We start from the raw sequence: 18,092 nt of genomic DNA, 5'->3' as shown, positions 1-18,092 counted from the left end.
TAAGTAAGGCACTCTGTCCTCTGAGGGTTGTCTGAAATTTGATATTTATTTGTTATCATGTAAGAAGACAGATATGATACTGAACTTTATTTTCAAGGTTTTATCATTTAAAAACAAGTCCAATTCAAGTACTCCAAATTACCTGGGGAAAAATAAATTAATAGATAGAAATCCATCAACAGCATAACTAGGAAGCTCAGAAAGATCACAGTGTAGATTTACCCCAGAAGACAGTATTGCAAAATGATGGTGAACAAATAAAAATACAAACTCAGAATATTCATTAGTGACTAGTTGTTTTCTAAGTGATTTTTATCTTTGATAGGTGCCTTTCACATGCACAATTTTCAAGCTTTTTGTTGAAAACCTGAACACCAAAGAATCTGAAAACCTGAAATATTTGACTCAAAAACTGAAATATTAAGAATGTGAAATGCCATTAAGAATGTCAAGAGAGTTATAATATAAGGGACTAAAGTTCTCTTTTATAGGCTGTCCTTCATCAAACATTCTGCACAAGAGCATCTTTTCACCAAAAGGAACATCAGAGTACCACATGAGATGCAGTTTCACAAGAGTCCAACCTGTGCTAGACAACAGGAGCTTGAGGAATAATCATTAAATCACTGTGGGGCATGTGAGCCCCTGCAGCTGCTTCTCCCACTGCCATGCAGCAGGGGAAGACCCATTAGGGGCTACGCACACCCAATCACTGTGTGTGAAGTTAGGGTCATGGGAGGTGGGCAAATGCTGCCCATGCAGCAGGGCCCAAAGGACCGTGCACTGCACATGCAGCCCACATGCAGTAGAAAGGGGTGGGGTGGGGTCATGTGTTGCTCACACAGAACAAGATCTTGAAGGCTGATGAAGTGAAGCTCATAGGCTCATCAGTGAAACGTGTTTTGTAAATTCAAACAAGCACTGAACCTCACTAACCTCATCACCAGAAGCAAACTTCCTACAGCACAAACACACACAAAATGGATCCAGACCATGACATGACAAGAAATGCAAAACCTGCCAACATATCTCCAGTACCCCCAGAATAAGTACACCCCACAACAGAACCATCACCATTCCTGGATCTTACAACTGTACCTACAGAAACATTATATATCTCATTCAGTGCACCAAATGCCATGATGGAAAATACATAGGAGAAACCAAACAACAACTGTTCACCAGAATGAATGCACACTGGAAATCTATTAAAGACAAGAGAACCCAATTACCAGTGGGGGCACATTTCTCTCAAGAAAACCACTCATTCTCCAATCTCTCAGTCCTGATCCTCCAAGGGAATTGCCATTAACGCTTTTCACAGATGTGCCTATGAACTTCAGTTCATCAACCTCCTAGATACTAAACCTCATGGACTCAATATAGACATTGGATTTATGACACACTATAACCTTCCTGACATCTGACTCCCCAGGTACCTCTCCACTTTAACATGCTACATCCCCCCACAGCCTGTCTCTCACCTCCTGACGCCTCAATTTACATTTTCACTGACTGGCTTTCTTGCATGCATACCAGTCTCTGGCTTCTTTACTACTCATTCCATCCAGGAAAAGCACACACCAACTACAGATGCTTCCTCAGCCTGACAAAGGGTTTTTAAACCGGAAAGCTTGCTATATTTCTCTATTTAGTTGACCTAATAAAAGATATCAGATTGACCCAAAGAACCTTGTCTGCCTTTTGTGTGTTAAGGCAGAGTGGGATGAATGCAGCAGGGTTGGTAGCCTGTAACAGGGGACCTTCCAAGTGCCGGTTAGATCTTGACCCACCCACCTGTTTCTGGGCCAACCGCCCACCCCTCTTTCTCCTGCCATGCCTTGATGGAAAACTGATTCAGATGTTACCAAGGCAGGAGGCTGCCCATTTAGGCCCCTAATGTCTTGGGGTGACATCCATTCTGTGGCTCCATACCTTCCCTACAATGTGGCCCATGCCATGTAGATTGCATCCTTCACCCTCTCCAGCTGTGGTCCCCTCTCTGGGACCCTTGGCTCCCCTTTCAGCCCTGGTCCTGCCTTCAAGTAAGTTGGAATCCTGAGCCTCTTACTCTGGACATTCCTCACAGTGGGCCCCTGGCTCTTCAACCCCGCTTTGAATCCTGGCCCCAGCATGGACCAGTCAAGGGTACATCAGGTCAGATATGAGCTGCCTGCTTGTTCTCACACTCACAACTCCACTGCAACTAATAAGCCTCAAGCCTCTCAAAGATATTACAGGTCCGGGTTTTCCTCAGCCAGGACAGTGTATGTGTGAGGTGGCTGGAAGTTATCAGATACCCCCTATCCACCTTTCACAAGGGAGGTTCATGGTCCTGGCATTTCCTGGGACTGCCAAGCTACTGGCAGTCCCACCAGGCTTCCCTACCCTAGCAGGGTGTAGTTTTAGGTCATGCCCAGGACCTGGGGTCTCCTCCTTCTCTACAGCCCCACTCCATACCTCCAAGTTCTTCCTGTTATGGGAGTTCAGCAGGGAAATATTCTTCCTCTGCTGGCTGGTGATAAACTACCTGCCACCTCCAGCTCTGAGATAAGAGCATTAAATTGTTCTGAAAGCAATAAAAAAAAAACAAATAGGTGCAGAGTGAAGATGGTGGCACTTACTCCATCTGCATGTGGAGCTTGGGGAAACCCAGATCCTGCCACACCTGGTTACCTAATAGGTCAAGGGGTCACAGTACAGTGGCTATATGTCCTTGGCGAGATAGGTAGGAATGGCTTGGGGACCACCAAGATCTGGGAGATGGTATCCCGCTCCATTTTGTTAATGGGGCCACTGATCCCAATCTCCCTGAGCAAGGTCATCTCATAGATGGCCTTCTGTTGCTCAACCAGTCTTTCTCGCATCAGGTATGTGGAGTTCCACTGAGTCTCCACATCCTGCATGATTTTGTGCAGCAGGATGCTCAGCTCTGCCTCTTTGTCCCGCAGCATCTTGCCCCCCTTGATGCTCTGGTGGAGGTATCCTGCCACCTTCCTGCATTTTGAAATGAGCTGTCTGGTAGTAGTAGTGAAGGCACCATCACTCGGAGCGCTGCCCTCTCCAAGGTGTCCCCTATTATGAGGTGGAATTTGTGTGCCACACAGCAGATGCCAACAAAGTTGGCATCATGCACCACCTTCACTATACTGGCCCCATTGTCAGTGACCATGAACCTATAGGTGAGCTCGCCTTGCTCAATGAGCCACCCCTGCACTATACAGTTCATGGTCACCATGATTTCCCTTGATGTGTGGGACTCATCCATCACCTTCGCTTGAAGGAGAGCCCACCAATGGCCTGACTGATTTTACCAGTGCCCTGTGAGGTAGAGGTAGGCATGATCTCCACCCCGGATGCTCCAGATGTCCGAGGTGAAGTACAAAGCTACCTGCAGCCCTGCTTTGTGCAGCTCCTCCCTCAAGTACTCCCTTAATGCCTCATACAGGAAGGGCACCACTGTCCTGCCAAAGGTTGTACATTCAGGCACTTGGTAGGATGAGGCCACAAGCACCATGAACTGCCTGAACCCTGGATGCTCAACAAAGGAGAAGGGCTGGCCATGCAGAGAAAGCATCTCCCTAATGCTCTGGGTGACCTTTCTCCCCTTGGGAATGTGCCCCCCTTGCTCTCTGCCTCTCCCCAACTGGTCCAGGGTGATCTGCCTCTGCTTCATGGGGACAGGGACTTTGGAACAAGAGCGGGACTCTTTTTGGGCATGCTCTCACTGACACCAGGCTGAGGAGGAACAAGGGCAAGTGGGTGCTGCCACTTGAGATGTAGCAGCATTGCCATGGTGGTGAAGTGTTTCACCTCCTTGCTCCAGCTGATCTACTTTTGGCATTGTTGGCAGGTAGCATACCTAGGAGCACCTGCCACCTCATAATGATCCCATACTACACTACCCACCCACTTCTGGGTTGAGGGTAGGGATCCTGCCTTATCCCCCTCCTCACCAGGCAGAGGCACAATAGGAGGAGCTGAACCACCTGCCCCCACAACCTCCTCCAAAGTGCGTTCCAGAAGAGACCTGCCTCTAGGGGAACTTTGAGGGGCATGGAGCACAAACTCAGATTCCCCCACCTTCCCTAGAATTTTCTTAGCTATGACACTCAGCTTCTCTGCTTCCAGATCCAGCTCCTCCTCTGGCACTGGAAGGCTCATTCTGGGACCTAAAATTGAGGTGGCAACTGTTATGCTGGTGCTGGTGGTTATTACTGGTGCTAGTGGAGGTGGCGCAGGTGCTCCCACCTCCTGCCTCCCACTAGCAGCAGAAGACTCATCGCTGCCAGGAAAGAGGGTGTGTCTATGTTTGGGGTGGGGAGGGAAGCTTACAGCTCTCCCTCTGCCTCCTCTCCCTCCCCTGGCAGAAAACCTGGTAGCTGCCTTTCCAGCATGCTTCATAATGTTTGGTGTGCTGCAAAGTGTGTGTGTGTCTGTAATATATGTTGTGCTTTCCTGAACAATGATGACACACTGTCAGGGAAAACACAGAAGAGAGACTAGCTACCAAGAGACTAGATAGCAAATCACAGCCTTTCAGACACTGCTAGTCCAAGAGAGACATAGCTCACAAAAGACATAGATCACTTCACACACAGCCTTATATGTTGTTTCTATGTCCCTCCCCCAGAGCACTGTGATTAGAAGGGAACTCAGGGAAAGATAATAGTTACTGGCCAGCTACAGATGTCAATATCAGAACAAGTCTTTCCCCTCCTTCTCCCTCCATCTTCCCGGTTTCTGTTTCCTGCAAGCCTGCCTTCTGAATCTCTGAATCTTTCTGAATCTTTTCCAAATCAATTTGGATGTTTCTGATTCAATTTGGATCTATTAATCGGTCTCCCTATTCAATTCAGATTTCTAGATTCAGCTGCTGAATTGAGTCGAATCTCCTCCTAATCGAATTGGCTACCAAAACTTCGCACTGCACTAGTTTGTGGCACCAGGGCCACACCCTGGTATTATTTGTGGGCCTCAGCTATGCCAAAGTTGCATAGCCCTGACTTAGGCCTTACAGCACTGAGTGGAGCAACACATGAATAGCATTAGGAATCTGGGAAAAAGTGATTGCAGGACTGAAGCCAATGAAATGATACTAACAATAAAAGTCAGCCTTAAAACTAGAAGCCAGCTGATATTCAGTAGCATAGATAGAGATAAACATTCATGCTAGTGCTATTAAAAGCTCCAGAATGAATAAAAGCTGCACACTTATCTTTGATTTTATTTTCTGGAATCTCTTATTTATAACACCATGACTAAAGAAGCTTTTGCTTTGGAACCTTTTTAAAAGTAATATGCATATATCAAAATTCACCCTCCCTCCAAGTTATACCTATGAGATAGATACATCATAATACTAACAGGCTACATATATTTGAGTAACAGGCTACATATATTTGAGTTGGATGGTCTGTAAGCTGTTTTCAATCAAATGGACAGAAGGATTTAAGCAGCAAAGGAAAAGACCATACAAGCACGTATACTTCACCCACTATATTCCAAGGTGTTGGGCATGAAGGATTACAAAAGAAGACCTCTCAGTTGTTCTCCAGAGTCTATATTATATCATACAGCACTAATTTCAGAAACTTGATCCTCTCACATAAATGGGAAGTACATATTCCCTCATCCCAATTCCATGTGCTACTTCTCTCAGTTTTTCACATAACTCAAAAACAGTTTTAGATCAAGAGTCCATTTGAAAGAGTTACTCAGTGCCCTGCACTGTATAATGGCTTGCAAAGCAGCAGTAGGTGCAAAGTTTACTTGAATGGTCAATATAGTCACTACACACCAGTGATAAGCACTTTGAAAGTGTCCGTGATTAATGACCACATGAGACCATTAAAGATAAATTACAGTATCACACCTAAAATTTGACTTAAAGCTACCATTGATGTCATGATGTGTACCAAAGAACTCTGCCTGTGGTAGAAAGAAAACCAATACCAGATGATCAAAGCTATCCTCTGGAGCACCCCTTTGGACATAAAAAGCTATGATTATAGCAAGCATTAATAAGCAAGAGCTTACCTCAAGCACAAGTTTAATTAAGCTAAATGGATGTCCTATTTAAGCAATGAGAAAACCTTTCAGCCTTGAACAATTATAAATAGTAAACAATGAACTGTGTGTGCATTTTTTCAAATGTAGTCAAGTCAAAATATGCAAATATTGGAACATAATAAAATACAAATTATATATGTGTGAACGGCACAGGCCTAAGAGTTAGTCTCAATTAACCCATAACCTTTTAAATCAATGACAAAGTAATCACATTAGGAAACAATTTCAAAAGCCCAAGTTCTAGAGAAATAAGCACAATAATTTAAAAAAGACCACTTGAAAGAAAATATTTCCAAGGGTCTAGAAGTTCATGGAACTGAAGTTTCTGTACCCTATCAACTAGTATTTCATCATTTGTATGAAGCCAGCCATGATGATAAGAAATCAGACAGCTATTCAGTTACCTGTATTATGTGAAATGAGCTGCTGATCAATTTTTAGTAAAGAGATATCTATTTAACAAAATTATCATCACAGTATTCCTTCTTCAATTAAACTATTTTCTAGTATTGGCTATTTTACGTATCTTTGAAAACATTTTTCTTATATGAGCAAAGAGCCTCCTCTCCCAGAGATGAAAATTTATTACAATACATGATGGTAGAAAGGTGTTACTGGCTAGGTACAGCATTACACTATTGTGCAATAAGCACACAGAAAGCACTCTACAGCTGTAACTGAACAGATGTTAACAGCATACAGAAAGCTTTAAAAATGGTGGATCCCACTCAAATGTAACCCTGAATGGATATCAGACAAAAGTGCTTTACATTAGAGTGCTTTATCCAACATCTGTATCAGATCCCACCGCAAGTCAAGATAGGTCACATTCCAGCAGCATCCCAGGTGACATGACGGGCTCCCATGCTCCCTGCACCCTTAACATGAAGGCACGCTGGAACTCAGCTCACTCAGCTGCTCCGAGCTGTCAGCCACAGGCAGGCAGGTGGGAGGGTAAAGGACTATCTGTATCTCTCTTTTTCTATCATTATGCAATGTCCCTTGCAGGGCAGGCATGCTCCACAGACAGATGGGCTGGGCCCCTTGGCTGGTGGTGGCAGCAGGATATGGTAGGCAGCATCAGCAAGCATCAGTGGGCTGCTGTGTCCTGTGTGCATGGAGCCCAGTAGGGCCATGGCATGACTCTGCTGCTGCCGCTGGCTCTGTGGGGGGAGTGAGGCTGTGGAGGGGCAGGTGTGTGTGTGTGTGTGTGTGTGTGTGTGTTTGTGCATGCATGCACACATGCATGCACACACATGTATGAGAGAGATCTGGTGGGCATGTATGTGTGAGAGAGATCTGGGGTGTGTATGCGTGTAAGACAGAGATCTGGAGGTGTATGTGTGTAAGACAAAGAGGTGTGTGTGTGTGTGTAAGAGAGAGAGAGATCTCTGTGTGCGCATGTGTCTGCATGTGTGTGTGCTTGTGTGAGAGAGACACAGAAAGACAGGCAGAGAAGTGTGTGTGTGTATGTGTGTAAGAGAGAAAGAGAGAGAGAGAGAGAGAGAGAGAGAGAGAGAGAGATCTGTGTGTGCGCATGTGTGTGTGTCTGTCCAGCCTGGCCTTGAGTGATCCTGCCCTCTCCACCCCTGATCTATGGCAGATCCAGGCAGGACAGAAGTCCCCAGCCCCCATGGCCACTCTAGGGACATGCCCATGCCCAGCCTGTCCCTGCCGGCACTCAGCAGATGGACTCCCTATCTTGGATCCTGGTTGCCAGGTGTCCCCAATCTGGCCCAGAGATCCCTCTCAGCCCTGCTTCTCTGTCATTCCCTGTGATTCCTGTCTTTGCCACTCAAAGATGGTTTCTCCGTTTGGCTGTGCTCAGGAGTCTCTGACAGCCTGGGGAGCCCACAGGGCACACTGGGAGGCAAGCAAAGGTGCCCTCAAGCTGCTGACCTTCACCAGTGCAGGCAACTTCTGATCCCACTAAACAATGAAAACCTGTTTTGTTGACTCCCAACTTAAACTAGGACACTTTGAGTAAAGGCCAATTTTTAGCGTGCTTCTACCTCAGGCTTTCTGAACATCTGTTCTTAGCCATTATTTTTATTTTAGACATACTATGTGACACAGTAACTGAGCACTTGCGTCTTTTTTGCTATGGCTCTACAAGCATGACACCAAATGCAAAGGCTGCCCCAAACTGGCACCAAATGCAAAGGCTGCCCCAAGTTGGCTCCACTTGCTCAGGTAGGCTAGGAAATAAAAGGTAGCAGAGACTGGATGCTACCCACACCATCCCCTTTATGGTCTTCTGACTACAGAAACTGGCATTCATGCCTTAATTATGTTAGCCTGATGAGATCAGGAAGATTGATATATAAAGGTTGAAATACTAAACTTAGAAGTCTCACAGCTCACATAATGTCGCAATTAAATCCACCAGAGACATGCACAGAATGTTTATTTAAAGAAAAACATTTGTAATAATTCCTTATATAATAATCATATTTACATTAAATGCTGGGATGCTAGGGGAGTCTGGTTTATCTTAAACTAGCAAGGGGTCTGGGACAGACATTGCATCAACTGGTTTGAGCCAAAGCAGTTAAGTCTGATACTACATTCAACCAGGTTTCAGCTGAACATCTATTCTGTTACAGTTTTAAACCAGTTTCTGATCACTTAAACCAGTTTATGTGTAATGTCTGTCCTTTAAACCTGGCATGCTTGCTTTCTCTGAATGTTTATAACATTTTACATTCAAGTCTCTGCTGTTCTGATGTAGCATTCTCCATTAATGTTAATGAATATTTTTATAACATCACTTCTACAAAACTGCTTAAATCCATTAATAGATATGTGAAACTTTTACTGTCATCTTGAAGAAGAGATGTATCAGCTGTTTTAAAGTTGTAAATACATAATCTATAAATACAAATTGCAATCTATATTCCCCCATGAAGAAAGATGCTTTCTTGCACATGGAAACAAAAGTCCATTACTGTTTTACATTAGAATGCAATTATATTTAGGGACACTTTTCCTTTTATTTATGCCTAGAAGCATAGATATGTAGACCAAGTATAAAGATATAGAATAAAATAATTGGCATGTCAGCAATTGCATTTTTATACCAATATTTTATGAATTTCCCACTGTGGAAATTTACCATTTGTAGAATTGCTTTTGCTATTTTGCGTTTTCCTCCTGTTGCATAAACTTTTTCTTCTTTCAAGTGCAGTAATAGTAGTTTATTTACAGCTTCCATCAAAACAATAGCATACAATGAACAATAAATATATACATATATATCATTTATTTAATTTATTTAATTTCTGTTGCTAAAAAATATAAATAAGATTATCCATTCTACCGGTCTACAATAAATTAAAACAGATCACTGTATATGATGATATAAAAGAGAAGATAAAATTAAGTAGTAGATAATAAAACAAAACAGAAAAAAATTATTTTGGCACATATTGTTTGTGTAAGTAATGCAAATGCACTGAAGGAGTGTAGGACAGGCTCGGAATTGTTAAAAAGAAATCACAGTTTTTTTCTTCATTAACCTAGTATTTACATTTCCCCATTAATGTAGGGATCCATTTTCCTCTTATTTCTTCAATGAACAAACAAGACCACTAATAATGATTTATTTAAGCTATCTCATTCTTCCTAATCTAACACATTCTCTCTTAATATAAAGTCCAGCTCCATCTGCCCATGATAACTGCAGATCTCATTAGAATGAATCTCAATCTAATAATGGGCTTTCATTTGTGGTTTTGCACCACAGACAGGTACATTTCTAGGCCAAAGGAATGCTATATTAATCAAGTGTCATAATTTTAGATCCAAGAGATTAAGACATTATATATATAGTAGGTTAGAAAACAGAGTTCAGTGCACCCATGAACATGTCCACTAATCTCCAGAAAACACTGGCCATATCAGCAACATGCATGTCTACTAACCTCTGGAAAGGCTGAAACAGATTCTTCCCCATGGGGGACAATCTGAGCTATTCAGCCCAGACCTGATTGATTTTTTTTTAAACCAAAAGGTTTTATTTTTGTCATCAATAGAAAAGGGCACCTGTAAAAAAACAAATAAATAAATAATCCCCACCCCCAGAATATGGCTAATTTTTCACATTTGTCCCTTTTTTATGAAATATATTATTCATTCCCCCAACATAATATTACAACCTTTAAGAAAACAGACAGCTATTCTTTTGAAAGCTGAATATTTTAAAAAATATTTTTGCCACTAAATTGACCCACTGATCGAGCTTGTTGACATTATTTGAATGATGAAATTCTGAATCTCAAAGGCAAAGAAAACAAAGGAAAACACTAACTGTAATTTTAAACACTACAGTACCTACTACAAGGCATAGTTCGTAGATTGCACCCTCTTGGGAAGCTTCATGCATGCCAGGCTGTCTGGGACTTGGGGCTCACCCAAAAGGCAGCTCCAGGGGCTTGCACCCTGCCACCTGCCCTTCAGCAATGGGCTGGAGAGGCAGGCTTCACTGGAGAGTCCTTTGAGCGGTGCCTTGGGTTCACTGGGGTGCTGGAAGCTGCTAGAGAGTGTGAGTCCTTCTGCATTGCAAGGGACCCCTCGTTGCTTCCTGCAACACTATAGGGTGATTCCCACAAAGCATGTCACACCCCTAAATTCCTAGTCCTAACCCCAGCTCTGCTGGGCAGAAACTGCAAAACGAAAACTTCAAAGGAGAGGTCAGGCCTACCTTACTGGGCCTGACCTGGGCAGCAAAAATCAGCCATGCCAGTACTTCATTGAGGTCCAAACATACAGCTGACGTTCAGCCATGCAGCTAGGCTGAACCACCATAGCTATAGAAACAGCAGAAAAAAAGGCCCAGGCCTATGGCTGTGGCCTGGACATCCGGTCTCAGCTACACCCCATGCTGAGATGATACAATTACAAATCAGAGGGGGCCAGGCCCCTGTAGTCAGTAACTGCCAGGACCCATTCCTGGACAGTTTGCTCCAGTGATTAGTACCTCCATGGTGTTAATCCCACTTAAGGCCAGTGTAGCCAGTAACTGCCAGGACCCACTCCTGGGCAGTTTGCTTCAGTGATTAATACCCCATGGCATTAACCTGCTTAAGAAAAAGAAAAGAAAAAGGGAGGAAATAGGAGTCTCAACCTCCAAAACAGACTTTCTCTCCCTTCAAATAGTGTTTGTTTGTCCCTCCAGCAAAGAGTGGGGGAGACCCCCTGTCATGGGGAGCAGGTTTTCTGGCTCCCAATGTAGCTGTGCAGCTCTCAGCAGCCCTGGGGTGGGGTGGGGGGAGAGACTGTTAGTGAGTTGTTCTTATATACCTGGTATGATATCACCTAAATCTTGTCCAATCTGGGATGGACACAATTCAGTCTTTCTCCCACCCAATCTGCTAGCATCCTCTGCTTCCTCTGGCCAACAAAGCCAGAGGGTTGTACATATTTTCCCCAGGTACAGGTCCCAGCTTACCATTTGCTGAGCACATGTCCAGAACATCTTGCCCATATAAAAACACATGCACATTCACATGCACACACACACACACACAAACAATACACAACCCAGTGTGTGTGTGTGTGTGTGTGTGTGTGTGTGTGTGTTATACTCAAAATGTTTGTGATGGTCTGGGTGTAGTTTAAAAAAAAAACAGAATTTCACATACAGGTCAGTCAGAGTATGCCCCTCCTCACCCTAACTTACTTGTACAGCTTCATAGATATAACTATCTCCCTTACGAGGGGTTTAAACACCACATATCTCACTGCTCCAGGATGTGTATTAATCTTCAATGTTCAGGGAGACCTGTTTTATGAAGACTGGATCTACTTGTAAAGAATTCACCCCAAGAGAAGCAGCTAAGAAATCTGATTTAGGGCTTCTCTAAGAGAACTTTCACATTAAGTTAAAACCAACTTTAAATCCATCACATCCAAGAACTTCAGCTCACGTAGCTATTCCAGAGACTTTACCAAAGGCATCTGAGAAACTCTATAGAAATAATATAATAAGCAAGGAATTGGGAAGACAAGAAGGTAAATAAAAACAAAAAACAAAAAAACCCGGACAACGAGATGCCCAAGATCCCAGAGAATCCAGAGCTCCGGAGAAGAGTAAGAAAAGCATCCTTGTTCTAATCATTCCTTTGATTGTTTTAACCAAAATAAGTCTAATAGACTCTGCTGATTCACACACTGGTAAATATACCTATAAGTAGGTTCTCAGCCTTCACAGGGCTGAAACCCAGCTTCAGGTAGTAAGCAGTTAACAGTCTCCCTGGCTGCAAAGCCAGAAGCAGGCTGCAACTGATAACTAGTAAATGAAGGATGAAACCACAGAGAGGGTTAAGAGCTCCAGTATGAAGCACAGAGCCTAGGTTGCTTCTCTCAAGGTTTAAAGAAAGACAGCAGGTTTTAGTTTGCTTTGCTTGTTGTTTATGTTGTTTAACATGGCAACAAGGCTGGCCTATATAAACTAAACTGGCTGAAAACCCAGCTGGAAACAAGGCTGACTGGCCTTGATAAGGAAGCTGGATAAATGACCTACTTATGGTACCCATGTAATGTGTTGTCTAACACTAGATCACAACTGCTTTTTGGAAGAGTCATCTGCTCTCCTGTCTTCTGAGCTGAGCATGACTTTCCTTTGACAATCTCACAACTGGTTGTTTGGATCCAAACATTATCAGCATCAAATATCAGTACTATTTCTTCTACAGTATTTGGATAATGTAATGCCAAAAGATTACCGAATGTAATGACAGAATGTAGGCAAGGGTGAAACCTTATAGGCTGACTGGTTCAGAGAGGCATGAGCTTTAGTAGGCAACAGCCTACTTTATCACGTGCGAGCTTCAAACCAGTTAATCACTGAAGTCCTACATTACCCTACCTTCTGCCTGACTTCAGACTAACACAGCTAATCATCTTTCTGAATGGTATGAAAATTACTGAGCAAACAGGAGCAGCATCATGCAAATAACATAATAATCTTCAGACAAAAGTAACAGATGAAGACTAGATAAGAACCATAATCCTGTATTATGGGACATCAGACTCTAAGGAACTTTAATTCCACATCCAACTTCAATTTTTTTAGAGGGACTCCTGGGTCTGACTTTCTACTACTTTGCAAATTGTGTGCTCACTTATATTTGTGCAGCATGGAGTAAGATGTCACTACTCTGATGTGCAAATGTTTTACACCCACTTTGCACAGAGGTAAATGACTGCACAAAGCAAAAAATGTTGGAGGGATCAGACTCATAGTCTGCACAAGGAAATGAAGCAGAACTGCAACACCAAACAAAAGACAAACCAAACATCAAAACTTTGTCAAAATTAAAACCTAAAACACATTTCTCAGGCCAGTCTGTAAATAAGGCCCCTGATTGATGAGGGGATTACATCTTTCCCTTTTCCAGACTAACTTTAAAATGAATGGTGTTTATTTTAAAAAGTAGACAGATGATTTACAGCTTGACAGATAGAGCACTGCATAATAGCCAGATTCTTTGTACTGTAAATCTAAAGGCAGTGAAATTTGTTCTGAGTAATTCTTGTTCTGCTGTCTGGAAGCTGTTGGAATAATACAGAACATCAAAGAGGTTATAGAAAATAAATTCTGAAAACCTTAAAATTATAGCAACAAAAATGTATTATGGAATCATCCTCTGGACATCAATAAAAAAATCTGTCATAATGCCTGCTGTTTGTGTTTTATGTTTTTCACTATGCCAGAAGTAGTCTCTTTCCATAAAGTAGAATAGTGTGAGCAAGTTCAAATTAAGCATGTATTTTTTGTGTATCTTATTATTCAACTGTCACCTTCTCACTTGTTTAAATGGAAGCTAAAGGGATAAAACCACTGTGCATCTGTCATTTGCTTTGATTGAACATATATATTATGCAGTGTTTTCATTTTGCTGCTGCTTCAGCCAGCTCACCTCCAATTTTGCCTGTACATTAACTTCAACATTGTATTGGTTTTTGTGTGTGTACACAATGGGAAAAGAGGGAATGTGGAGTCTTCTGCTACCTTGTATTCCTGTGCAGCATCCATGTGCAGTTGTAGTCTTTGAGGCCCAGCTCCTCCAAACTGAACCTGTATGTAACTAAACAGAACTTGAGCAGAATTTAAGTGCCTGAGTCACAAAAAGAGATTCAAATCAATGCTGCTTAGCAGACACAAAACAACTTAAGCAACTGGATTCATTAGATACATCTGCTTGAAAAGTTCCCCAGGTAACTAGCCTTGAGTTACTCTGTATTTTTAGATGCTATCCAGTTTGGCTAGGTCTGAAGTGCCTAGATCCTGCATGGCTTGTATTGCAATTCAAATCAGGACTGGCAAGAGCCTAAATTCCTCCCCTGTCCTCAATTCCTCAGGCAGCCACAGAATACCCCTAGTACTGGGAAAATACATGCAGTTTATTACAAAACAGATGCTGGGATGTCCACTTTTGGTAAAAGTGCTTCCCAAGGAACTGGGAACACTGAATTGTAGTCACTTTTAACCTGAGAGGATTCATCTCACATTTCCCTCTTTCCAGGGGAGTGCTCTGATCACAAGGTTATGGGGCAGTCTGGGGAGTGCCCAGGATGGATCCTCCACCTGCTCCATTTGAAGCTGACCCAAAAGGCAGCCAAAAGTGAAAAATCAATGGGGTACAGGAAGAACAACTGAGTGGGTGTGTGACTGGCACTGTGAGGAAGGTGTTTAGCTAGAAAGGGGATTTCTGATTCATTTCTTATTCCTGTTTTTAAGAATCATTGTCAAACATAATATACAGAAAAATTCTAGCTGCATGGACTAGAACCCAGGATAATGCCAAAAGTGCTCTGCTACAGAGTCAAAATTCCACTTGCTTCTGGCCTCATGAAGCTCACATTCTTGGCTGCCCAGTGGGCCAGCTTCAATAAACGGAGGACACCACACAACCTGTAGTCTGGTGGGAACGGTACTCTTCTGGGAAGTAGGTGGGATGGGTTAGAACCCCATCAGAGTAAGAAGCAGTGGGTAGGGAAGATTCCTCATTTCCTGTCAAAAACTTCTGACAACGAATGTATTGATCAAAGGAGCAGTACAAAGTTCAAGAGTGAGTAAACATGGGGTGCTGTGCTTTATACTGAAGGCAGCAACGCTGTAAACTTGACATTCTGTCTCAGGTAGGTCTCCTTTTTGAGCAATCTGGAACCCAACTTGATGGAAACCCATCTGTTGCAGCCTTGAGGCTGATGCCTAGGCTATAAAATGGAATAGGAGTTCAGGCACAGTCCTGTATTTAGTATTTGCTAATGGATAGCTGTAAACACCTGCCTTCCAAGTGCCTAGGCAATGTGCATGATCTTTGCAAAATGCTCAGCTCTACCCAGTCATTCAATAGAAAATCTAAGCATCAAGCCCTGTCAGTTAGGACCACCTTCTTGAACAAGGTGCCTACATTTTAGATGTTGCAATAATTAAGCAGAGGCACTTCAAAGTTTGTTTAGGAACTGACCCTCAGCTCACTGGCATGTGCTTAAAGACTATTGGGTTAGGGACAGAAGTTACAGATAAACTGGTTTAAGTAATCTGAAACTGGTTTAAACTTGTAACAGAACAGAAGTCCAGTGCTCATAAACCAGTTACAAAATGGCTGAAACTGGTTTCTGATAAACCTGGCTGAATGCAGTATCAGACTTAAGTGATTTGTGTGAAACTGGTTTATGGGACTTCTGTCTTAGACCCCTTCATGGTTTAAGTTAAATCAGAATACCTCAGCATCCCAGCATGCTTTTCAGCCCTGGGCTGAGCTGTAGTGTCTGCTCCAGAGAGCAGGGCTGGCTCCGCCCCTCTCCTTCTTAGCAAGAACACTATCACTGCTCCGGCTGAGAAGGGGGTGAGGGTCTGCAGCCGGGGTCTGCTGGGCAGGGGCACAGCAGCGGCTCCCAGGATTCCCCTTCCTCTCCCTCCCTCCCCTCTCCCACAGCAGGGACCACAGTGGCAGGGTCCACAGCCGGCATCTGGTCATGCCCACTCCTCATGCTAGCAAATGCTGAGAGGTGTCTATGTAGGTGTCTCCAATTTCACTGGAGTGAGGACAAACAGAACAGTGTTGGCTTAGGGCTTTCTGAAACTAATCAGGGCTGCAGCCAGAAGCCAGTGACTTGCAAATGCCAATGCTCCTGCAGGTAAGAAGAGCTTGAAACTAATGAGAGAGCTGTTTTTATTTTCTTTTGTAGGGCTTGATGGGCTGATATGCTTTGTGTCCTAATAAACTCCCTGCTGGCTTGCTTTTAAACCCTCAAAGTGCAGGCATCTCAGGCACTTCTGAGAGGCTTTGGTACCATTCACTTCCTGTTCACAGCTGCAGACTACATGGAGAAGCAGGGAGAGGAATCTAGATGCATGTGCTCTGCACAAGCAGCTCCTCCTTCCCCCACTTTGCCACAGAGTGCTAGTCAGGGGCTGGGGTTTGGCAACATTCCCTATCCCTTGACCTGTAAGTGGGGAAATGCCTGGCAAGGGCTGCTTCCCCTTCCCCCTTCAGGTATTCCTCGGCTGGGGACAGTGCAGGTCAGGATGGGGATTTAAACCCTTCCCTAATCATAGCATCCTGTGAACCTGGCTACACCTTCTCTTAGCTCAGCACTAAGAAAGGGAAGGAAGGGCTTGCTGTAGTGCCCCCTCCCCCTCACCCCCCTTCCCCGGCTTCTAGCCTGAGCCACTACAGGCATATGCCTGCATTTCCAGAATCAAACGTGAATGTCTATCCACTTAAAAAATCAGTTCAATCTATACAGGTCAGACTAACCGGCAAAGATTGAATCAATTCAGGCTCAGGCTTTTTGACTGTCTGTCCCTAGCCTTGAGGACTAGCATTTAGCAGCATGGCAAGTTTACCCAAAGTAATCTGTTAAAGATGGGGCCATGGGTGTTTTCTCTCCACTTCCCATCCTCTTATCCCATTTCTTAGGGTGGCCTCTCTGAAAAAGAGCCCAAGTTTCACCCTTCCAAAATGAAACATAAAAGGTATGTTTTTTATACTCCAAGAGGCACTATGCTTGCCTGCTGGAGTGTTGGACTCTTCGCTTCAGCATCTGCCAAGTAGTACAGCTTAAAGCCATACTTGAGCTCCATATTAAAACAATGCAAATGAATTATAGGAGGTTCACCTGCTGCCTGGCAGGACACTGGACATTTTAAGCACATTAAAACTTGGCTAGCAAACCTGTGAAAATGAGAGTATGAAAAACAAGTAGGTCTTCAAAATGAGAAATCAGCTTGACTAGACACGAGAAAAAACAATAGTCATCTACTCCAATTTCTCTTCTTTTTTTTTTAAAGCATAAGCTAGGAAACATCCATCCTGTAATTCTAGCCCTATCATCATCTGTGGAAAGAAGGTGGAAACCCTTCTTATCCTCTTTTTTTCTCTTTCCTTTTGTTTCTTTTGACTGGAGCCAAAGAAGAGAGGTTGGTAGAAGGACATTGTTTAAAAGAATGCAGAACATTTAGGTAACTTCAAAATTCCTTTCTAGTTACAAAGCAAATTTTATTATATATATATTAAAAAAAATGTTGTCTTTTTCCTCACTACATTTTACCAAGAACTACTTTATCTTTACTTTACACACTATATAGAGAGGGAATGAACTTGCTCTCCCCCCCTGCAGTACTTATGTAGACTTTCCTCCAATAATTTATCCATTACTCTTGGAGACTGACCTTTTGGTGGCATGTTAAAGCACTTATAGTTTAACTGGTAAATATAGCTTTTGTGTAGCAACATCATCCCTCATCCTACTGCACTTCTACTTTAACCAATATTATCTTTAGCTGTCAACATTTTAAAATTATCTGCTTTCTGCAGCAAATGTTTATAACCACACAGACTCTCAAATAAAAAGGGCCATATCTTCTGTATTACCATCACTGTTGCACCAAATTAAGGTGACATCAATAATAAATACATTACAGAGCACAAATTACTGTGTTTGATAAATAATGAAAGCATATGACTTTTCCTGTTTCCACATGATGTCCAGTTGTCTCCTTTGGA

General features: G+C 43.1%; 1 long non-coding RNA gene across 2 annotated transcripts in view; it reads right to left on the bottom strand.

The window, feature by feature from the left end:
- LOC109280333 (uncharacterized) overlaps positions 1-18,092 on the bottom strand; it is a 143,715-nt gene that overhangs the window by 121,879 nt on the left and 3,744 nt on the right. The window lies entirely within an intron of this gene.

The sequence above is a fragment of the Alligator mississippiensis genome, chromosome 1, assembly GCF_030867095.1.
Source record: "Alligator mississippiensis isolate rAllMis1 chromosome 1, rAllMis1, whole genome shotgun sequence".
Lineage (NCBI taxonomy): Eukaryota > Metazoa > Chordata > Crocodylia > Alligatoridae > Alligator > Alligator mississippiensis.
The sequence above is the reverse complement of the archived record's forward strand: the minus strand, read 5'-3'. Positions and strand labels throughout refer to the sequence as shown.